Here is a 25756-nt window from a genome sequence, read left to right as displayed (position 1 = left end):
AAAAAAAAAAAAAAAAATTTGACTCTGATCTACTCTCCAATGTTTTGGTTCCACTCCAGCATATTTAACCTGATATGACACATTGATTTTGAGTTTGAAGTGCTGACTTTCAGCTTACTGGGGGAACAGTGTAGAACTGGTAGCCCTTTTTCTGCCTTTTTATATGTTTTGTATGAAATGCAGCAGTACAGTCTAAATGTACAAACAAGGTAAACAAGGAGTCGTTGATGGCCAAACAGGGGGAAGGTTTTCACTTGCCATGCACTCAGATGATCTCAGTCAAATTGATGACTGACCTGAAGGCCAAAAGCCCCTGATACAGTTTCACAAGCAGAGGTGACAATGGCTGTAGGACAGGCCTGGCAGAGCATTAACAGAGACGATACCAAGTCTTTGCTGAGGTCTTTGCGTCTGACACGTCAGCCAGTCGTCGACTGTAAAGCATTACACCGCCAAAAATTAAACCCAATGACGTGATTGCACTTGGTATAGAAAGGGTTACAGTTCCTGCACTGGTCATCCACTACTGATGTAAACACCCTGGACTAAAGATGAAAGTCAGCATTTTTGCCTCACGTCAGCTGCTACCACTTTGTTTGACGCTTCTAGCACCATCATCAGGTCAAAGCTTGAATTTGTCCAATTCACAGGCTGGAGGAGAAATAGCAGGGATTACTACATTATTACAGTTTGGCAACAGAAGAATGAATCTCTTCACCAGGATTCTTGTTGTTACACAGAGGATTGGCCATTACCAGTCAACATGTGATGAGCTCTTGAAGGATCATTCTGGTGATTTACAACTTGGGTCTTATATTTGTAGTTCCGGCCATTATTTCCTATCAGTTATGATAACAAAGTAATTGCTGAAATATAGGAACATACAACAGGGTCCAACAGAGCGAGAAACATGAGCGGTCAGACAATGGGACAGCCAACAGTTTAGCCAGATTATCTAAATGCAAATATTGACACTGGATCAGTATCTGCACCAATGCTGAACTTATTAAGAGGATGTGGAACTGGCAATGATGTAACAAGTCCACATTAAATACACTCATCCACGTCACGTGTCCGCTACCTGTTACATTCACTCACTGACAGCAGCCAAGTCAGCTTTGAAGGGACAGAGGGGTATGACATGCAACACCGATCCTTGGCTGGAAATGATCCGTGGACGTTGCGGTTATGTGGTATGTGCCTTAGACATTAGGTTATCAGGACAGCCAAGATACAGATTTTAAATTTGGAGGGAGAGCACTGGTATGGGATTGGTGCTAAATATCGGAAATGGTTTTGGAAGAGGAAAAGCTGGATGGGTGTATCCCTAATCTAAACCATTTTAAAGGTTGGTAATAATCGCTCATTGGACAGGAAAACTGTGTGCCCACATAACTATGATAACAAGTCAAAGGTAAACCATGATATTGATCTATTAACTGTAATTTACAAAAGACAATGTGGGTATTAATTTGACCCTTTTTCTACTCTGAACAGATTGAGAATTGAGAATCATATTAAGGGGATGGCAATACATTACCTACAACATTCGGTCTAAAAACGCTGGTCGTAAGCTTGGACAGGAGAGGGGACTTTCTATAACCCTGTAACAGTTTTTTGTTGTGTATGACAAAGTTTGTGTCTGCAATCATATCTGAACCTTTGAACTGTTTCCAAGACAGCAAAATTTACAGTGATCGACAAAAATTAACATCAAGGAGGAGAATTTAAGCCTGCATTTGATGTACTGTGTAATGACAAAACAAAGGGAATGGGCCATTGACATATAAAATAAGGGGTTCGTTTCGACACAATTCATCCCTGTGTCTGTGTTGGGATCAAAATGAATCTAACCCCTCTCTTTGGAGTGGTACTCTGCATGAAGTCACGCACACATTAGAGGGCACTCACATGATATATGGTGTATATCTTTAATGTTTTGCGTGACAATACTGACACACGCCGATTTGTACAAGAATTGATTTTTAAAATGAATCGGTGTAGAATCGTAGAAATCAGAACGTGAACATTAATCTATTCCATTAGATTAAAATTTTGTTCATTGCTCACAGTAATTTCTGCAAAGATGTCAAACTGGCAGAATACTGCTAAATGTTTTACCAACACTGCTCTGTGTTGATCATGAGTCCTTATTTTTTTCTGATCCAATCTCCTTTACTGTCTTTTGTCAGATGTAGAAATCCTTGTCCTTGTCAAACTGACTTTCCAACAAAATATTTTCAGTAAAGTATAAATCTTTTTTTGGATAAACCTCATAAAGTCAGTTTTTGGCCATGTTATCTAACCCTACTAGCATCGTAAACAGTTACTGAAGCGATATACAATATGTGTGTAATAAAGGCTCACCTCTATGTTCACATTTACAGGTATGTATTGTAAAATGTGCCAACATTAGCAAACTGTGGGCTTTAAGAATATCCTTTGACTGACAGAATGTCCGCTGGCACACAGGGATAAATACGATGTTATGCACAGGGGACTGCTGGGATGGCTTCCAGTGAAAGCTGCTCACCCGGAACCTATGCCCAGTAAGTTTTGCCAGCTTCCTTCCCAGAAGTTATCCAAATTAGTGTCTGTGTCTGGCGTGAGTGTACTGCCTGCACGCATGGATGACAACATATATATATTTGCTGCTGATCTTGGTTGCTTTCAACTACTTATCGGGCTTGGGATAAATCACAGTCCTTTCTGAATGTTAGTGATATCCAGTCTCCCTAGCTTGACTTCGTCCTGCTGTTTTTGTAATTAATGTATAGGGTAAAAAGTCTGTCAGGTTTGGACTGCATTACCCGACCTGTAGCAGGCCAACTGAGCAGGCCTCTTGGAGATCCAAGATAATTTCCTCCTTACTCATATATTTGAGTGCTCAGTGCTGCCTCTGTGCCTGGGAGTGAACTTCCACTGGTGGCCCGTAGCAGAGACGAGACGCAGTTTCAACATAATTCATTCTCAACTCCCTGGTTTTAATCTAAACAAATGCACTTTTGCTAGCTACGTCTGAGAAACGAGTCTGTATTTGTATACACTTGGTATAAACTATAGAAAATAATTTTCTTTGTGCACACAGGATATTATTTCACACATCCATCTTCCAATATATGGTCCTCTGCTGCCTCCCTTCTTAATATTTCTTAAATACAGCATTAATCTTTTGTGTGTGTCTGTGTGTCTGTTTTGTGCAAGAGAGCGAGAGCGAGGAGAGAGAGAGAGGTGCATTTACCACCAGTGGAGGGCGGGTCCTTCAGCAGACAGGGTCAGTGCGCTAATCTGAGGAGATGATGATATTGTGAGGATATTTAGGATAAGAGCAGAAGCGAGGGAGTGGGGGCTGTGTGTGTGTGTGTGTGTGTGTGGTGGTGGAGGGGTGGGGTGGGGTGCGGGGGGGGGGATTAGCCTTTTTAGATATCATTAAACATTAATAATGTCAGGGGACTGGAGCACACTGGGGTCCTTTCCATTGACTTTCATGCTGCTTGCTAATAGAGTTTCACCTCTGGGAACCCCCTCACCCCCACCCACCCCTTGGTGCAGCGCTAAAGCTAAGGCAAAATCAGATTGCCACCCCGCTTCTGAGGATAAGATTAGTCTGTGTGTGTGTGTGTGTGTGTGTACGTGTGTCTGTGTGTGTGTTAATTGTAGATTATGTGAGGTCATGCACTCTCTCTTGCTCGCTCTCTGTCTTTTGCCCATGGTGTATGATATATGCAAAATATGACTATTCTAAAACTATTAAAATCCCTGTGGGGGCTTGCATATACTTAATCCTCTGCACTTAATCCTTAGAAGCATTTCAAATATCTTTCTACAGAACTTTATTTTTCTGGGTTTTCCATTGTAATGCTTTGAGTCTCCAGCAAATTACTTTTGCAATTATAAGCTAAAAATGACGCACGCTTCAGACATGTACGCAGAGTCTTTCTCAAACTCCTTCTGTTCTGTATCAGTACATCATTTGCCAATTTGTCTGTGATTTGTGTATGTGGATGAATAAACCGCTCATGTTGATTGAATAATGCACTTCAGCAGGGCTGCAACTAACGTTTTTTTTTTTATGATCAATTAAACTACTGATTATTTTCTCGTTTCATTGTTCAGTCGTCATTATGCCAAGGTTATGTCATGGAATTGCTTGTTTTCCGAAACTTACGAACATTCAGTTTCCTGTTTAATAAGATATACAAAAGTAGCAAATCCTTACAGTTGAGAAGCCGGAACAATGTAACTGTTGGCATTTATGCTTGAATAATTGACTGTGATTAATTGATTAATAAAATAGTTGCCATATATTTCTGTCAATCAACTAATCAGTTTACTCCTCAAAGGCTGATAATGTGCAGTTACACTTCTGCTATCATTCATGCAAATTATATCAGTAGTACAAGCATTTATTCTGTCACTATACTTATATGTACTATTCTAAAGGGTGTTTGTTCCTACATTAACTTGTGTTCCAAAACAACACACAGGCAGCGAGTCATTCAATGAAACTTGCCTCTAACTAAATGGTGTTTGTCATAAGAAGCACCAACAGAGGGCAGTGATCCCCTTCTAAAGAAAAGAGGCTTGGCTGCACACACAGGAACTCAAACGCTGTGTATGTGTGTGTGCGTATGTGTGTGTGTGCGCCTGTAGTTATTGTAAGGCAGGACGTTGCTGGTAATGAATGAGCCCATGTGCTCACACTACTCAGAGGGGTATGAGCAGATGGCGTTAGAATGAACTGTTACTGTACAAAGCTTAAGTTACAATGGAACCAAAGTTAATAAGTTCATCTCATTCACAGGAATTCCTCTCCTGCCCTCTCCCCACTTTGGAGTGCTGTCTGTGATCGCATCTGCACAATGTAAGAAACATTAGCACAACATTTCAGCTGATGAGTCATTTTAGTGGTTTTGGCTTGATTCAAAACTGAAATGTAATATTTCATTTCAACAGCAGAGTTCTTTTAGATATTCAGTATTGCCTTTACTAAGTAGTATTTTCCTCTCGCAAACAGATCCACTGAGTTAAAGTTCCACAGTTGAGTTGATCTAAATACGCTTCTGCTATCGAGGCACAGCAAAGTAAGTGGTCATATTGAATTTCATTTATCCAAACACCTACAGTAAATGGTTCAGTTCTTGTCCTCTCCACACTGCACATCATAACCAGTTATAAGTTTCAGTTTTAAACCCTTGCAGGCCCTCGGCATTATCAAGCATATTTATCTATTGTACATATATATTTATATTTATAAACACACACACATATATATATATATAGTATCTATGTTAGGCTAATTAGAAGGAATTGTTCAGATTGGTGTATGAATCATTATGAATCGTATGGCCATTACAAACACATTGCAGTACAAATATCTTGTGTCTTTTGCTTAATATTAAGACTAAAAAGCTTTTGTTGAAAATATCTATTTTTGCAGTGGAAGCAGGGTGACAACTCATGTTACCAGTTGGGAAAATTCCTACCCACATTCTCTAAAATTTGCTCAATGACGTTAGCCTGAATAGTGTTGAGCACGTGTTACCCTTGGCAGCAATGGCAGTTGTGTTTGTGACGGTGACAACAGTAGCCATGAAACCAGTGCTGTAGAAGCCGTGACCTCGTTGTTAATGAGTGGTAGCAGTAGTAGGACTGCAGCAGTAAAGGAACACCAGTTCAGGCAGTGGGAGTAGTTTTGATTAATTTTGATTTAATGCACATTCTTCCAGGGTGGTTTGATTTTAGTATTTATTTTATTATTACTATTTATTTTGTTTATTAATGCATTGAATCAGCATTGTTAATAATTGTATCGTTACACCTCTTATATCTGTGGTTCCCACAAGTATATAAATAGTTAGATTTAGCACCCACTGGACCATTGACATTGACATATGAACAATTTAACACAATGTAAAAGGTACATTGCTTTTGCACTTTTACTTAAAAGATTAATTTTTAATATAGTATTTTTACATTCATCTCTGCATTTATTTACTTCAACTTATGATCTACCTGTTTTAATATGTGTTTTTGATATTATTAATAACGGAATCAAGTGCAATGTAAAGGGGTCACTCAGTTCGCTGAAATTACTGACAACTAACAACCAACCCCCTTTTGAATTAATTGTTTTGGCTTTATAGTCTGCATATTCAGTTAACGTTGAGTCTGCTCAATTCCTTTCAGTCTGCTGTAGGCAGCTGTTTCTGGCAAAAAAGCTCTGATTAACCCACTGTCTGTCCAGCACCGCACAGCTGACAAAGAAAATTAGAGACTAGGAGGCGAAATGGGGCCCCCTTCCAAGATAAACACCCTGATATTTCCCTTTTTTCAATAGATTTGTCAGATGGCCAGAAATGCAGCGCTAAATGAATGCTAATGTAGCGCTGTGTAAGTAGGTAATTCTTTGGTGACAGATTAGCCAAATCACCTTTGTAAGCCAGAGATACGTGGCGGCTATGAATCAAGAAATGGACGATCAGAACACCTCTTACAGCGCCATTTTATCAGTTAGATCCCCATGCCTCAGCCAGTACCTCACTTTGAAATGACCTTGTCTCACTAACACCACAATTTACCATGTTTTCATGTCTTGACCCTGTGGACAGACATCTGATCCCCACTCTGCTGGACGGCTGCCAGCCACAGGTCACATGACCTGGAAGAAAAAACCTAGGAGACTTTTGGGATCCCTCTTCGGTCAGACACACTTTCCTATTGTTATTACCTGTATACACTGTGAGCGACATGAATGATCAGTTGCTCTATTCTGATTGAAAGCTGGTGACGATTTGCTTCAAAATGTACTGATCTTGTGCAGAAACAAAGGCTTTACCAAGAAAAACAACCCACGTATTAATAATGTTTGACTCCATACAGCTTTAAATTGATTTTGCAGTTTTACATAATTGTCAAGAACATACAAATCAGATAAAAAATTAACTGAAAACACAAAAGACTCATGGTTTGCTGTCCTGTACACAAAAATCCATGTAAATCCATGTAAACGTTTATTTAAACACACATACACACAATTCTGATAAAGAAATGTCTTATTCTCTGTTGCAACCTCTCTTTTTGTGTCTATTATTTTGCCTTTAGCATGGGCTGGCTATCAACGTGAAGGGCAGGCCAAAGGCTGATGAACTGATCTGTGTCTGTGTGAGACCACACTGCTCTGGTATCCTTTATGCCCTGGGAACACAACACCCAGCAAAAATCTGGTGAGTACCAAGACTCATTTGTTCTGTCAGTGACAAACTGATGGGATCCACTACTTTCCATCACAGAGAGGTTTATGCTTTGAAGGTTCAGAATGGACAGTGGTTGATGAAGGATGTGCCACTGCAATGACATGCGTCAGCTGATTTTGAATGAACCTTACTTCCTAAACATACGATTTTGTGTGGTTGCAAGGCAGGACATCAAACGATTGCTCACCGTTTATTCCATAACCTCCTGCCCGTATCTGCCTCCTTTCTGTCTGCCTCAGTCTGTGTCATGGTTTTACCTTTTGATAAAGTATCATACTGTACTCTTTGCCCCACTTTAAGTCCAAATTTTTAATCAGAATTCAAAACGCCTTCTCTTCTGTTATTAAGCTTTGGAGCTACTCTCACAAACAAGGATTATTATAACTGTAGGTGTATAAACAGACAATGAAGCACTCTAACAGGGTTCTAGGATGTTTACCTTCCTGTCACTGCAGATAGCACACTGAAAAGCAGCTTCAGGCTGAACCACTTCAGTAAGAGCCACAAGCAGGAGACCCTGTTGCTGAACCTGGTGCACAACCCCCGAAACATCTTTCTGCTTCAGCAGTCTGTCATGTAGCAAAGCAGAGTTAAAAATTCATCACCCTCGGTATATTCATTTGTTTGGTGGTTGTGGTTCGTTGGTTCTTGCTTATTCTTGTTTTTTTTTTCTTTTTTTAAAAACACAAGAAATATATCACTCTCCCCTGCACAGGTAGTGTCAGTTCAGCTCTGCTGCAGAGCAGCCGACCCACACCAAACTCCTGTAAATGACTCTCATGCTTTGCCAAAAACTCACGTGTTAATGTCTTTGTTCCTCATGTGGGATCTGGAAACATCAGATGTCCACACAGAGACAAAGTAAAAGTTGTCTGACGGCGCTGGCTGCCGAACGCCACATCTGAGAGTAGGAGCAGTCAAGAGAAACGCTGCCCTGCCTCGTACTGTCTGGTGTCACGCTGTCCTCCGTTTGCATCACCTGTCTCTACTTCCGTCACAGTTAGTTTTGTGGTACAGTCACTTTAAGACAAGATTCAATTCATAAAGTTTACAGCCAGACACTGTTGCTCTGTGTACTATGAGGCAGGAAAAGAAAGCGAGTCGACTTGGGTTCTTCTCGACTGATGCCCCGAGTCATCGACATTTAGGGGACAGCCCTAGTCACACACATTAATTACACACATGGGCCTTCGGATTCATAACTGCTGAGTACAAGTCCACTTTACCACTCTAAACTGTAGAGTGAGAGGATTCCTTCAGGCAGATTTTACCCTTTGTCAGTGTAACAGCTTCCGTGATCTTTCCAAGGGTCAGAAAAGACCACACAGACATGTGAAAATACCATGTCAATGTCAAGACTTACTAAAAATACAAAAAGCCCCGAGGGAAAAAAAAGTAACACATGTACTTTAAGTTCTTAGATAAACAAATTTGAACACCATTCTGTAAGACTGTTACTGTTAAGACTGTTAATGTGTAGGGATGAATGTATTTACCCATCAGCTAGTGCTGTCAGGCACACACACAGATTATTGGACCAAAGGCAAATTGGCTCAGCATGCACCTCCTCCAAAATGAGACAGTCTAGCCTCACAGAGATCAAAACTAAAATTGCACTTTTGTTGCTCTTGTCAACTTGTGAAGTCAAAAATTTTACTGCAGTTTACTTTCACTCAAATGTCCAACAAAATGTTAAAACCCAGTGGTTAACTCCAGGAAGTTCAGTGGTGATGAGTTTTCAATATGAATTGTGATGTTTCATTTCAACATATGATCGCTAAATACTGTACCAATGGTACAGTGAAATAAATATGCTTATGGTCCATTCCTTGACCACTGAAAGAGGCTTTCTGTTGGTCCAGTTTATGTTATGTACTGTCCAGTGACGGATGACAAAGACCTGGCTGATATGGCATGTTCACGTCATTGCCATAGACTTCCGAAGCTGATGAGAATGCCTGACTGCACCATTGAACAAACAACCAGTTCACGGTGGATAGAGGGATTCCATGGGCTCTCAAGGACACACCAGTCGTGTCTGCCATATGTGGGCACAAGAAGACATTTTTTTTAGTGAAAAACTGTCGGCTGTAATGACATATTCAGCCTTGAAATGTGGACTTTGAAAAAGTCAGCCCCTGAAGTGGAACACAATTTGTTTTTATCGTCTCTGACCAACTTATCCATGTGACTCAAATGTTAAGTTGATTAACTCTGCAGGGATCAAAAACTCATCAGCAATATCTAGAGAGACCTGTTTAGTCACAGTTATAGCAGATCCAAGAGTGCACAGCAGTGTACCGAGCAGAACATTTCTTTTTATTAAACAGCCCTTACTGCACTCCCTGTATCTGACTCGTATTTCCTATTATCACCAAACTTTCACTCGCAAACTACTCTGCTGCAGTTCCTACTTTTAGCAACTGCACTTTGCTTCGTTCCAGTCACCATTCTACATTGTTAACATTGTTGTTTAATAAGGAAAGCCAAAGGGAAAATACTTGGAATACTACTTGCCAGGGAGGGAAGGACTATACTGTGAGGAGGATTTACAATATAACAAATAACCGGGCAAAAGAGTTCCCAATACAGCCAGTCTTGCAGTGTTGGTCACCAACTATTTCTCCCATCTGAGAATCATTGTCTTAGTGCAGAGCAATTTGGTGTTCTTCTGTGCTGAGTTCCTAATATACAGTTGATTTGCAATGTGACAAATGAAATGTGGAATTGCCTAGCAGATGCTCTCTGAATATATACTATACTATATAATGTCCAAGTTAGATTACAGGGCAGCCCATATGTGTTGACTGATATTACCCAAGCTAGACTCTCTTTTGAAGGTTCATGTAGGCGTTCAGTCCACCATCACTGCTTCAGTTCAGAGAAAAGAAAACATCAAGACACAGAGTGGGAAGAAAGGAAATAAAAGTCGTAAGTTTACTTTCAAGTCTTTCTATCTGCCTGTTTGTATTCAAATCTTTGAACCAGATCCTTTGAGCATGTTTGTACATGCCTGCGCATTCATGTATGTGTGTTTTGACTATTAATACTTGCAGCAAAGCTTTATAGATTGATCCTGAGTAAAAAAATAAAATAAATAATAATAAAAAAAATCTAAGCTGGCTCTCTCTACAGAGCACTGCTTTGGGCTGATACGACTAAATCAGCAGAGTGTGGCTTAATTTCATATCCCTATAGGCAAGAAACGCTGTGCATCCGCTACCTCTGGCCATAATATGGAATCTGTAGTGTACAGCATACGGGCAGATTAACTAGACACAAACACATTCAATATTTAAATACACACATGCACATGCGGTTCAGACAACTTTCTTTGAAAAGCACCATGTAAATTCTTCTAGCCTTATTAATAACCTAACATCATAACAACACACCAAGTGTTTGAATGCCCAAATATAACTTGATACATTATTCATTCAGTTTAAAATACATCACACCCCACCATTAATTTCAGACTCTTCATACTGTATTAAATCTTTTTTTGTCATATTGATTGTAAGAAGTTCTAAAGCCAATGTGGATTCAGTTACATCAGCTGATACAGAGAGCATCTTCTTTTTATAGTTCTAAATAAAATATTGTTTCTAGTCTAAATGTTCAGGGACAACCAAAGATTTTAATAAGCGCTGGTTTTATGTGCATGTTGCTTTTTGTTTTTTCAATAACTGGACAAATCAGAATAATAGTAAGAGGACTGTCTCAGACAGCATTAATATATTGAGCACAGAAGGACCTCTGCCGGGGCTGTGACTAATGTTGACTAATTATGAGCAAGATTAGATCTGAATCATAGTAAGATTAGAATGAATGCAGCACGTAAGTGTGCAAAGCACAGTACAGTACATCAAACTAAAACATGGCATGTCCTGAGTTGTACATAAAAACTAAAGCACTCATTCACATTTTTTCTAAGGTGGTTCCATTGGGTATATATGTGTGTCCTCAGCAACTTTACACTTCACTTTGATATAGTTGCTGACACTAAAACTTAACTGCTCAGTACAACAGCTGTGGTCACCAAACAGGAACCACTGGGGAATAAATGGCATAGACAGGGGGCACAGAGGAAGTTTTAATGGATCTTGTAGATGGAGGGGAGGTTTATGCATTCACTGTCTTTCCAAGACTCCTGCCACCTGATCTGCACAGGATAATCCAAGCTTCAATCCCATACTCATAGACACACATACACACACACACACACACACACACACACACACACACACACACACACACACACACACACACACACACACACACACGGCTCATTGATACCTGATGAATCCACACTCTACGATAGCAGGTAAAGTTCTTACACAAGTTTTTAAGGACTAAAATATCATGCAGCAGCTCTGCCCTCATCCTTTTGCTATTACGTTCAGTCCTCTCTAGCAATATCCCTTAACTACCCGAAAAGGAGCACTAAAGCTTTGTACCGAAGTGAAATATGAATGAACTGGTTTAAATCAGATTCTGTAACCCGGTCCTGGGGACTCATTATTTAACGCTCAAATGTTGCCAAATGGTGGCTAAACAGCTGCCTACTTACATCTGTCTCACTGGCCACTTCTACAACTAGATGTCTTTAAAACTTGGGCGTTTGTCATACTTTCAGTTTCCTTAACTTGTCCATTAACTTTGAATATCATAAAAATGTCAACACAAAGGTCAGTCATTAGCTCTGAGAGAGCGGCACAGGCCAGGTACTACATGCAGAGAGTGACTCAAGTTTTAGGTGCAGAGGCGTTTAGTCTGTTGTTAACAGCGATGTAGCCACTGGGTTCACCCAGGCTCTTCAGTCAGTAATGTTGCTGTTATAGACATTGTTCCATGCACCATGAGGTAGGTTGCATCATAGGCAGCCTGCATCAATGGACACACATCAAATGACGCCCATAGCCCAGACAGCTTTGTTTCTGCTTCGGAAAGATGAACAGTGTCCTTGAACTAACACTAAACTATTAATTATACAGACTGGACAAAACTTCATTCACTTGATATTTTAAACTGATTATTTCTGTTCATTTTAAAATCTCATGAATATTTGAGTCGCTTACATCATTAACGGCTACTTTTGTCCCTGATCAGACTGAAATGCAACCCACGTCAGCAGCTTGCATCAATTGACACACATCAAATGACGCCCATAGCCCAGACTGGATGTGTCATAAAGACAGAGGAATTATTCAAGGTCCAGAAGCTTGGATGGGACAGTTTCAGAGCGAATGGATAAAAGCTGCTTTTCTAGAGAGTTGACAGATGTCATGTCGGGTTGACACGCATCAAGACGCTGCCGGTGTGAGCTTCCATGGATAACAATGGATGTGTATGACTGATGGCATACGCAGGTGTGTGTTGCCTTAATTCTTTGCCAAAATTCTAACAAGTGGAGATGTTAGGATAGTGTGCCTTGGCCATGTGAAGACACAAATAATCAGTCCACACATTGTAGATTTTTATTCAGTATTGTTGCATCTTAGCTGCAAAACTTTTTTTTTTTTATCACCACCTCATGATTAGATGGAGATCTAACCATGCAGCAACCTCTGAATTGGACTTTGTTTCAACAAGAACCAAACTAGTTCATTCTATTACAGCATCACACTAAAAATGTACTGGAGCTTTATGACTGCCTCCTTCTGACATTTCTTTCATCCTCCCCTTACTTTACCGTATTCAGTGCAGACTCTAAGTATTTACACTTTTTTTTTCTTGAGGTTCTGAGCTTCAGCACATTCAAGTAGAAATAAAATAATGGATTCTACATTAAAGTGCCAATTGCAATTTGGTCACTATGTGTTATAAAGGCTATATCTCACAAACACAGTTCTTTCAATATTGATGTAAACCTACTCATATCAAAGCTGAGACTTAGCACTTTAATGTATTAGTCATTGTTTTATTTCAAATTGAATGTGCTGAAGCTCAGGGCCTCAAGAACTGAAGTCTTATGTCCTGACAAATTATATTTTTAGTCTTGACTGATGTTTCTTTATCGTCACCTGCTGTTTTTTTCCCTTTCTCTCTTAAACTGTGACTGCCCGCTCAGCTATCACAGAGAGAGACAATGACTGGATGTGTTGCTTCACATCATGTCTTTAACTGGGCACAGCAAAAGACTGACTACAGCTCGACTACAGGCTGCTGCTGACAGGTTGGCTTCAGTCAGATAAAACAGCTGTAGACTCTACACTATTGCCTGCTTTCATTAGATGAAAAGCTGTTTACAGTTATGCAGCTGCATGAAATGACTTCAGTGGATCGTTTGATACCTGCTATTCTTCAATGAAAGGATACCATCTGTTAACACAGTGGCAACTTAGACCACCATAACCACAGAATCACCTAAATTACATTCTCGCACCAGGTACCCTCACTTGCCCAAAGTGATGAACTGAATTGAAAATTTAAATTCAAACAGTCCTCTTATGAGCTTCCAGGAAATACAGCATCCAGAGAAAGCTCCACTTTTTTGCTTCTTTCTTTCATATTCCTTTCCTAAACAGCATCACAGACCAGTAGGATGGATTTTGAAGTCAAAAATGTTCAAACATTTTACTATTGCTTGGAGCTGCCAACATAACTTTAAAATGGATTTTGATAAGGGCAGAGGCTGACATTTACTGGATTATTTGAGTACTCTATCACCAAAACCTGCATTTTTTTTCAACGTATAATTAGAAAGGAAAAATACAAAGCTGCTTCTACCAAATGCAAGAAACCATTAATACATTTTTCCTGGTGTTATACCGGAGATGGCAGATTTACTCTCATTAGGGCCACTTCAGCGTGCCATTTAATATATGCATTTAGAGATAATCATGGTGATGTGTATATTGTATTTGTGTGAACAGGACCAGTGCGTGTGAACATTTTTTAAAGAAACATACAAATAATCAGCTTAAAGCAACTAAACACCAGTAGTCCACTCACATAGGTATCTGCACTGAGTCGACTGATTAGACCTCTTCTCAAGACTGTGTGGGCGTGTACAGACAAGGCTTAGCTGACATGTCCCTCGGTCTCCAGTTTGTTTGTTACACAGTGTCTTGTCACGTAACTCCCTGAATGGCTCCACCCAAACCTCAACCCGACTAGGGGTCTCATCGGCCAGAGCAATTGAAAACACCTGAGTGGGTGTTCAGGGCTTTTAAAATGACATTTTTACAGACTTATTGCTTACAGATAAAACTGCTGTAAAGTTAGAGCTGAAACGATTAGTTGATTAAACAGTTAGTCAATTGACAGATAATTAATCTCTTAATCTTATCTTTTGATAAACCATTAATCATGTTAGTTTTTGAAAGCAAAAATTCCCCAAATTCTCTGGTTCCAGCCTCTTTTGGTTGCTGTTCCCTGTTTTAAAACATTCTAAACTGAAGACTTTTGGGGTTTGGACAGTTGGCCAGACAAAACAAGACATTTGAAGATGTAACCTTGGGAATTGTGAAGGGCATTTGTCACTATTTTCTGACACTTTAAGACCAAACAATTTCTTGATTGATCAAGAACATAATCAGCAGAATAGTCAATTATGAAAACATCTGTTAGTTGTAACCCTATGTACAGTTCACACACTAAATGACACTCAAGTCAAGAGCTGGCTGCAGCCCTCCCAGATGGGATGTCAAAACAGTGTAGGCTTCTGCCAACTGGCGATCACATTGACTATTGATGGTTGAAGACACGTTCGCCGTTGTTTTTTTCCCTGCTAATATTAAGGAGCAGTGATCATGATCACTGGTAATCAGCAAAAGTGACCGTGCCCCTTAGTTTAAAGCAACTCTTTCGTGATTCCCTTTCCATCTGCCAATCCTGACACGTTCCTTGTGCAATGTGACAAAATCCCATATCACCATTCTCCAAGTGCCTGCTCACCAAAGCTTTGCTGTGGGCACCAGTGTCCATAGCATCCAGCTGCATCGCATGATCCTCCAACGCTGCTGCCATACGTGATCCACTGCCATTCTAGCTGTTGCGTATGTCCACTGGGTCAGTCAGCCACATGTGACCCCTGATTTTTTCCCTGAATTATGCATTTCATTTGTTACTGACTTTGCCTTAACTCATATACAGCAAAACAGGATATTTTTGTAATTAGAGAGAGACAGAGAAAGAGAGAGAGAGATTTAGGAAGGAGGAGGAAGGGAGATGGTCTCATCTCAACCCTCCATTCAGTCCCCCACTGCCCTGTGATATACTGTATTTTAATTAGAAATGCCATCAGATGTTGACTTTAATTTCCCGAAAGTCACTCTAGATATTGTCTGATGGTGTAAAGCTAATGAAATGGACCATTTTCACAGCAGACACTTGGACTTGTCATAGTAGAAAAAGCACAGGTGTTACTTATAACATCCACAATGGCTGCGTTCTATTCAATTACTCAGCGTGAGCAATACCAGGACCCCGAAACTTGAGGGGAACTTCATTTTACTAATTGTGCTTTTCCTACTGTAAGATGTCAGTATGTTTTATGTTCACATTCTGAGCAAAATTCGTATGATCACAGAAAATGTGCTACGGAGCTGTGTGACAGCCTGCTATGTAAGGATACTCACGACTGGTAATATGTTATGATACAGGATGGGATGCGATTAGAGAGTTCAGTCAGTGCTGTGGGCCCTTAGGCAAAAGATGGATGGCGCTGTTGGGGAAGACATTTTGTTTTGTGCTTAACATGTGCAATGTGATTGTCTTTGTTCTTCCTGCTGATATTATCAATTATAAGTAAACTATTTTCTATGATTCATCTTTGAAAATACACGCATGAAGAAATGTTTCATTGTGAATAAAATCCATTGCCTGAAGATCATTGAGCAATGCATTGCCTGTTGAGTAAAAAAGCCATATTGAATCTATGAAAATTCCTGAATTCCTGTTCAGTTTTTAGACTTTAATGTTTGTTTTGTCTGGATACGGATATAGTGGTGTATCCATGTGCGGACTAATGATGTTTATTGTTTATGATTGAACTGTGCCTCCTTAGCCCTTCAGCAGAATGTAATGTAATGTAGAATATCATTTATACAACATATTTGACCCTGCAGATTTAATCGTAACATGAAAACACTATTGTATACATGCTAAAACGAATAGTCAATTAAACAGACTATACAGAAAAAAGAGAAAAAAATTAAACAATTTGTCTAATCCGTACTCGTTCAAGCCATTTATCAAGAAAAAAGGCCAAACACACGCTGGTTCCCACCAAAAGACAGTGAGAATTTTCTGCATTTCTCAGTTTTATATCATTGTAAAAGAAATATCTTCTGGTTTTGGGGTGTTGACCAAGCAAACAAGCAATTTGAAAATGTCACCCTGTGCTTTTGTAGGTGGTTATAGGTTTGTTTTTTTATTTGATAATTTTTAGTACTATTTCCTGACAAAATGAATAAAGTTAAAAAATAATAGACAAATTAAAAAAGTCAAAGATAAGAAAAAGAATATTACTAAATAATGTTTATGTCTAATGTGTCTAAAATGGTTGTGGGCAAATTTGGTTAGCTCTTTTACCAAATGTTAATCCCTCAATTGGTCGAAGGACATAATTAAACTGATGACTGGTGTTTGGTTAATGCACTCTCTCCAAGCCAGTGTGTAGTACTGAGGCTCAACCAGCAATGGTTTCATCTTAGAGATGAAACACGTCGTCCAAAAGACGATAACAGATCTCAGCTGAATGAATGTTGGTGGATTTTCAGGTGTATGATGGAGTCAAATCCAAAACATATGCGTATATAGGGTGAGGTTCACTTATGGACGGGTTACTGGTGAATGTGACATCAATATCACACTGATAAACCATAACACAAGGACGCAGTTAAGCCCTGATTATGCAATATGTACACTTTCCTATTGTACTTCACTTGCTGTAAAGTCCATTTGGCTGGATCTATATAGCATGTCATGACATAGGGTACATCATCAACAAAAATGATTCCTGTTACTAGGTGAGTTAGTCTGAAGCATCATTTCAAGCTGATAACATTAGACAGTTTTCCAGTTAATCATATTTTTTGCCTTGAGCAATATCATTAGTTAAAGCAGTGACTGTGACCACATTTGGACCAGGCAACATTTTTCATCACTGTGTCCTGATAGAGTTGTGTGTGGTGTGCTGGCTGCACAAGTTTTCAGGGAACAACACTTCAAACACAAAGTGACCTTCTTTGCTTAGTACCTTTCAGTCCAAGGGATTACAATTTTTCAACTTGGAACCCTTAGGCAACATTACTTTGGGATATTAATAATCTTATCAATATTCCAAAACTATAAGGAATAATGTAATAATGGTGAAAGCTACTGTAGATACAGTATATTGGTAATGCTTTAGTATATCTATTCTTTACTTTTTCCTAAGATTTCTAAGCTGTGTTGAGGTCTTGTCGTCTTTAGACCTATTTGTTTAGGAGCTAGCTTTGTTTGTCTTGAACATGAATAAATGTGAATAAATCTTACTGGTCCTCCCTACAGTATGTTGTCCTCATTACAACAATGCATTAAATACAGCCCAAACTTGACTGTTTATCCATTTAAACTTAAGTATTGCACTTGCAAATTCTGCAAAATTAGCTATAAATTGATCTCATAATACAACTAGTATGTGGATAAGCCCTGAGCTAAATAGGTTTTATAAACAAGTTTTACATTTTACAAAAAATATAATCTCTAAAATTTATACACTCACCAAGCACTTTATTAGGAACCACAGTAATACAGTTCTCAAAACAGCCTCAGTTCTTCGTGGCCTGGATTCTACAAGATGCTAGAAACATTCCTTTGAGATTCTGGTCCATGTTGACATGACTGCATCACATCACTACTGCAGATTTGTCAGCTGCACAATCAGGATGCCAGTCTCCTGTTCAACCACATCCCAAAGGTGTTTTACAGGATTCAGATCTGGTGACTGGGGAGGCCACTGAAGTCGACTGAACTCATGTCCATGTCATGTTCATGAACCAGGAATGCACATGGTCAGCAACAATACTCAATAGGCTTTAGTATTCAAACCACAACTGATTGGTATTAAGGGGCCTCAGAGTGTGCTAAGAAAACATTCACCACACCATTACACAACCAACAGCCTGGCCTGTTGACACAAGGCAGGCCCTACTTGACCCTACCATCTGCAGAAATCCAGATTCATCAAACTGGGCTATGTATCCAGTCTTCAGCTGTCCAGTTTTGAGCCTGGGCCCAGTGAAGCCTTAGATTTCTGTTGTAGGCTCACTACAGTCGAACTTTCTTCTGCTGTTGTAGCCCATCTGCCTAATAGCCTTAATTTCAAAAAGGGCAAATCGTGGATAAAGGGGAATGCAGTTACAAATTTGGACATATTATAACAAAAGTGCAAGATCAAAAGTGGGTTAATAGTGGGTTACAACACTGATTTTTTGTTGTGCCTGAAATCTAAAAGCTTACTGTATTGAGATAATTGATTAGCTTTTGATAAAACACTGTTACTTCATGGTTCTACTTTGGAGATACATCAGTGGATAGAATCACTTATAAACCACACCGACACACACACACACACACATGCACGCACACACACACACACACACACACACACACACACACACACACACACACACACACACACACACACACACACACACACACACACACACACAACAAACAAAACACTATTTATCTTGCATGCAGGGTCTCCATCACGATGGTTAAAGGAGAACACATATCTATACAGATAGACATTGACAGGAACCAGCGCTATCAGAATGGGGAGAAATTAATTAAAGAAACGTAAGAGCAGCACAATAAGATAAGACTAAGGTTTGAAAGTGTCATCCTTGGCCTGGAAAGTAATTGCAAATGTGTTATCGGTCAATCAAAAAATACACTGGAGAATGTCTGGGACAGAGTCCTAAGGCCAAGAAATGGAATAATTCAATTTCAGAGTTGATTAGTACTCATATGATATCCTCGTAGCAACATAGTGGCATGAAATCACACCTGCATGGTCATTTGTATGTAGCAAAAAAAAAAAAAAAGACCAGATTGAGGCATCATGAATATTGTTTTGATAGGTTTTCCCAATAACATATTCCAGTCTCTTTGTTACTGTCTTGAACCAGTGAACCAAAGCACTGTAGAATGATGCTGGGTTTGTCGTGTGTAAATGAAGCCCAAAGCAAGGAAAGTGTGAATTAAGGGCAACCTTAAGGTCAGTGGGGATGTTTATACATCATATCAACATTGCAAGATACAATACACAAAATCAGCAGGGTAGTACAGCAACTGATTCTAGCAGTAAGCAGACAGTAGCGTTGAACTAGTTATGTTCGATGGCTTTGCTGACGTGTCACTCAGAATATCAAGGCACGCATCTCAGTTGTTGGCCATCTCCAACCCCCCTCCTCCAGGACCCCGAGGGGCATCCTAATCTGGGGCACCCATCATGTCTTCTGCCCATGTAGAGGAGAACACTTTCCCATGTGATGGTCAACGCATGATGATACGTCTAGACTGGCTCCAGCATTTGTCCAAACTGGGGAGTATTTTCCGGTTACATGCCAAATGCGACGTCATAAGTTGTGATGCATGACCCACATGACTCCATGGCTTGGCCAATGGCTTGCCAGCTTTGCATCTTGTCTTAGAGATAGGGGGATATACTATTTCAATTCCATTTTGCTAATCTTTTGTTAACAGCTGAAGTGGTGGTCAACTGTCTGGACCTGTGAAAGGTAAATACTTTAAAAATAATTATAGATGATGTCAAAAATGAGTTATAAATTCTTTGGTCAAGGGTTATGATTATCAGATTTTTCAGTGTCCTTCTGCTTGCCGATTATTTGTATGTACATGCAGTGTGACATCTGTAGGGAAAAAAAATAATCAGAGCAGACAACAAATCTAAAGTTTTCCAGTGAATCGCAATGGTTGGATGAGTTGTTATGTCTTATCATGTTCATTTCTGACATAGTTCTTATAGAACGATGGGTTAATGATTAACATAAATCACAGGCTTTGGGGTTGACCTGTTGTTTATTGTCTGTCTATATCTTGATTGAATCTTATTGATTATTCCTTTCCTTTTTTGCTGTTTTGCTAGCATTAAATCCTTTCAGTTTTACCTAAAAATATTAATTACTTGTTTAAATTGTATTATACATGCAGATATGTGTGTTGAGTTTTCAAGTGTGGGTGTGTGCTGCAGAGTAGCAGATTTACTTAGAATGATATTTTTATATTGTGGATTTGACTTTGTGATGCAACTGCAAAACTGAAGTATTTCTGTTCATATGGAAACAGAGAAGACAGTTTGCTATTAGCTTTGCCTACTGTATATCGTGATCTAACGAGTTGGTAGGAATAAACGTTAGTTTGCCGTTAACGATTACCGACAATGTGGACAAAACGAGCATCGTCTTTTTATTGTATTTTCTGGTCAGGCTGAAGAAAAGGGGAAACTGTCAGCTAGCATGACTTATTAGCACACACACACACACCAAAAAACAATGTCAGCCGTCCAAGCTGATGCTAGGTGGCAGAGGAACAATGTAAGGGGCCGTCAGCTTGTGATTGTAATTTAGGCTGAGATCTCATCCAGGCCGACTGATTGGAGATGACAGGTTTACAGCCCGCTTTTGGGGCAAATGGTAGAGTCTGGCAGGATAGCAGTGGCTGCTTGCGCACAGAACTGCTATAACAAAAGGCCCCTCGGCATGTATCTGCAGATATATTCAACCTTCCCTTTCTGCTCCCCAACAACTCGTTTCCCCAAATGCATCAGGCCATTAGTGGCTCGGAGACCATGTTGAAATCTTAGAAAGTGCTCTCCTACAAAGGGAAAGTGCTAATAGGCCACAGTAGTTAGCAGGTGATGTTTAAAGAAAAGGATGACTCTTCTTGTTCAAGGTTATCATCTCAAAGATGTTCGTGGCAAGCAAAGGCACTGTATTGTTCCTCTGCTGCATTTAGAAACACAGAATGCTCTGTGATCAGGAGGCACAGAAGCTGAGTGTGTGCTAAAATGAAAAAAGAACCTCTAGTAGTTTTTAAGATTTGTAAACATTATACCCGCTCATCTGTATAGGCTTCATCTGTACTGGTACATAATATGTAATGTGATACATCATCTAATGAAGAGGCACTTTGTTCTGAACACAGTAAGCAAGTGTTACATTTAAAAGGCTTATTCTATAACAAGAGGCATCTATCAGTACTTCTAAAGCTAACTAATCAACATGTTATACTGTGTTTTTTTGAGTCTTACAAAAAACAAAGTGTAAAAATGCCTAGTTGAAGCTTAACAGGGGATTATGTGCCAGACGATTTCTTGGCTGGGTGCAGGAAATTCTTTCATGTTGTCATCGTGAGGCTGCCAAGTAAACAGTGGAGACTCAAGGAAGTTACTGCATACTGCTCTCCCAAAATGCTGAACTATAGTACTTTGCAAAAGTTGTAGGCATTTAGTTTTAGGCAGTTTAGATTCTTATCAATTTTGCTCTACCATCAGGGATGCATCTGATCAGTCCCAAATTCACTCTGCAGTTTGACAACAAGCCCAAACATACAGCCAGAGGCATAAAGAACTGTCTTCAGAAACAAGAAGAACAAGGAGTCCTGCAACAGATGGTCTGATCCCGACAGAGCCCTGATCTTAACATGACAGAGTCAGTCTGGGATTACATGAAGAGACAGAAGACACTGAGACAGCCTAAATCTGCAGATGAACCTAGTAGAATTGGTGCTTTTCTGAAGGCAAAGGTTGTGACACCTTTTTTTTTTCTTTTTTTTAATTGATTTTTAAGTTTTAACAAGCACATACACACCCATTAACAACAACAAAAACAACAGAGAGGCATACAAAAAAGAAAAATCCCACTCCAAACCAACATCAGATAACAACAAATATATAAAAAAAATCACATATATATAGTTGAAAGATACATCCTAGGATGCACTGGAACACATCATCAGTGATGTATCCTGAGGTCATTGGGTGTTTCGGGTCTTTCAACATCATACACCTTCGCTCAGGCAAACCAGCCAGGGCTGATCAGACCCCGGCTTGTGTCCCAGCAGCGTTGGCCCACGGATCGCTCCTCCTGATCCAAAGCCATCTGGAAGCCTTCTCTGCAACTTCCATGGTGGATTCGATGGCCTTCCTCTTTGCAGCTACAGTGATGCTAAGTAGGGTAAAGACCTTGCACAGTAAGCGGCCAGCAACACCTCTACATCTCACCTTGACAGGCTCACATTGAGCCTTCCAGCCTCTAAACTGGCACTGCTCCACCAGCTCCTGGGTCTTAGACCACTTCTGCTCACTTGCCTCCTCAATGCAGTCCTCCCAGGGAACTGTCAGCTCTATCAGGAGCACCTACTTTGTAGAGGCTGATGTTAGCACCACGTCTGGCCTCAACTAAGTTGTTTTATTGTGGTCTGGGAAGTTGTGCTGCCTCCCCAAGTCCACTTGCAGCTCCCAGTCTGATGCAGAGGTGGGCTGTGCCCTACGCTGCTCTCCAGCCCTGACAAAGGCGATGTCCATCTGGCTGGGCATATATATAATACATACAAATGAAACAATCAACCATTGTCTCCCAGGGATAAGCAAACAAATCAGAGCCTCTTTAGGAAAGAACACAAAGGTTTCCAGAATCTCCAGAATTTGTCCAAGTTATGATTGAGATCATGGTCAGTTTATCCAGTAGGAGAAGAGCCGATATCTGAGATATCCACATGTGAACCGTAGGAACATGCAAGGATGTTGGACCAATACAGCAAAATAAGCCAAAAATGCCCCAAAAATAAAAGCCAAAAATAAAAGATTCATTAAAAGAGATTTGGTTTCCGAAGTAGATAAGAAAAATAGACAAAACAAAGAAGAAAGTGTAAACTGCTTCCCAGTAACATCTTGGATCAGAGAGTGAACCTTTTTTCCAAACATTTATGTGTTTTACATTTATAGCAGAGGCTTGAGCTGTCAGTGAACTCTTTCTGGAGGTGAATAGGTTTAAAAAAAGTTCTATGAAAAAAGTTAAAAACTTTATTTATGCATGGAAATCGAAGTACATTTCAGAAAAATCCCATTGCAAATCTTGACCCATTCATCAGAGCTAAATGTTACCCCCAGATCACTCCTACAAGGGCTTCAAAGAATAATAAGATGAAGAATCTGAGTAGAGTAGTAGGGCATACATTTCTGAGACTTCTCCTTTGAGAGATTTGGCTGAAACCATGACATTTTCCATTTCTGACAGTTTTAAGCCGACCCCATTCTCCTTTAAAAGAGACTCCTTAAAGTGCTGAGTTTGGAGATAGTTGAAAAAATCTTCATGTGGAATGTTAAAATCAGTTACTATTTCTAATTCAAAAGGACTATGAAGAGTCAGTGACCAACAGGCCTGTAAGATCTAATAAAGCTTTAGAAATCCACTCCTTCAGACCAATACTCCTAATCTGTACCGGAAAATCTGGATTCAGTTTCAGGGGAGAAAAAACAGAAGTCACATAAAGAATATTTAAATATTTTCCAATATATTTTATATATTGTTATTCAGAGAATTGATCTGATCTATATTGTTAATAAAGGGTAGGGGTTTAAGCCTCCTAGGGTACTGCTAGAGACTCAAAACCAATCCTTAAAGAGTCTTTTGTAATCATAAACCAATTCATCATCATTATAAATTTGACCTGATCAATAATGGAGCAGTAAATTGGTTGGTGAAAATCATCCCAGTTCCATTTGGTTTAATAAGTTTAAAACCTAACTCTATGATGTTTCTTGTTCCAAATATACCGGAAGATGTAAGAGTTCAGTGACTCAAAAAATGCAAGGGCAAAATAGAATGGAAAATTTTGAAATAAGCAAAGTCCTCGGGGAAGGACATTTATTTTTATAGCATTGGTTTTCCCAAAAAAAGAAGTCAGTATAGGACCAATTTCCTCAGATCATTTTTTATTTTTCATTTTTTGAATTAGGGGTAATAATTACTTTGACTTTTATTATCAAGCCAAAACTGTGATAGCGCAGCAGATAGACACTGCTCAAAAGTGATGTGTTGAAAAACCAAATTGGCGTTCCTTGTATGCTCAATGCTGGGTTGATATGCAAATACACTGAGGAGTGGTGCAATAGGACGATATGGTTTAAATGACAGGCCGGGACTACATGTAAAAATTGATTGGGAACGAAAAAACAGTGAGGATGTGAGTAGAATGCATAGTCTATAACATCAGGATTTAAGTGTCGAATAACATCTACTAACCCAGCGTCTGTGCAGAAATTGTTAAGGACAGTAGATGACCTTGGATTTGACATGTTTGCAGAGGAGGATTTATCCAGAGAGACATCCATTATGCAATTAAAATCACCAGAGAGGAGGCAAAAGCTTTTCCAGCAGTGATTAGACATTAAAATGGTTTATGAAGTGGGGTGAGTCATAATTTGGGGAATAAACATAAAGAATAGTTAAACATTGTTAAGGGATTGAGTCTGTGATCTGGATGAATCTCCCCTCAGGATCCTTTTCTCCATATTCCAAAAAGAAAGTAATGAGAATGGCTGCAGCTATTTTTTTCTGTGAATGGGAAGTGAAATAAGCTTGGCCGACCCAATCTCTCCTACATTTCAGATGTTAACTGATAAATAAAAACTATTCATGGGATTATTTTTTAAACATCCTCACTTTACTTTTAGTGCTGAAAATGACTGCACATTACTGTATTCCTTTAAGCTTTATGAGCTGCGTGCTGAAGCTGTTAAGATTCAGTAAAGTTTTCAAACCCAAAAGCAGAGCTCAGACACAGAGACGTATCCACTGTTCAAAGAGGCTGTTTAATGTTGAATTTTTATGAAGATTTGTTGGGGAGTGGGTTGGAACAAGGCAGGAAAACAGGAAGGCAGGCAGAGGTGAACCTGAGGCACAGGCAAACAACAGTTAAACTGAGTTCAAAAGACAACACGATATCAGTCAGCAAGGACACTACAGGCCGAGAAGGCCGAAGCCTTGTACCATGTAGGTGAAGGGACGATGTGGCGAATAGTGGAGGGAAGAGCCGGGGTTTACATACTGCGGTAGCTCGTGAGTTGATGAGATGAAAAGATCCAAGTGTGTAGGTGGATTGCTGGGAGAAGGAACCGGAAGGCCATGTCCAGCATACACGCACACGCACACGCACACACACACACACACACACACAGACACACACACGACATTAAAGAGGCACTCATGTTCTAATTCCCGCTAATATCATTCTCACTTGGTTTTAGCCCCATATATTGCGTTGTGTCCTTAAACAAAGTAGTAATACGGACATCCATCAAACAGCAGGGAAAAATGCACAAAAACCCTAATAATAGTTCAGTGTATCACTGGGGGCAGCAGATTGTGACATAAATATTAAGAGAATGATAATTCTGCGATAAGATTCAGTAAAGAATAATCAATACACAGGATATGATACCAGCCTCCCCCCATGCACCAGAATCCAAGGTGAACATGGAC

The 25756-nt window shown here is 39.7% G+C and overlaps 1 protein-coding gene across 1 annotated transcript in view; it reads left to right on the top strand.

Annotated features, from left to right (window-relative positions):
- The first annotated feature begins 2494 nt into the window (after positions 1-2494).
- The window catches only part of pcbp3 (poly(rC) binding protein 3), a 44101-nt gene continuing 20839 nt past the window's right edge, over positions 2495-25756 (top strand). Inside the window, exons 1-5 of the mRNA XM_040148557.1 lie at positions 2495-2549; positions 4805-4864; positions 5018-5084; positions 6612-6702; positions 7105-7226. The gene's annotated coding sequence lies outside the window, so the exon portion shown is untranslated. The remainder of the gene's footprint in view (positions 2550-4804; positions 4865-5017; positions 5085-6611; positions 6703-7104; positions 7227-25756) is intronic.

Source organism: Xiphias gladius, chromosome 16 (assembly GCF_016859285.1).
Source record: "Xiphias gladius isolate SHS-SW01 ecotype Sanya breed wild chromosome 16, ASM1685928v1, whole genome shotgun sequence".
Lineage (NCBI taxonomy): Eukaryota > Metazoa > Chordata > Actinopteri > Istiophoriformes > Xiphiidae > Xiphias > Xiphias gladius.
This window is presented reverse-complemented; position numbering and strand designations above follow the sequence as displayed.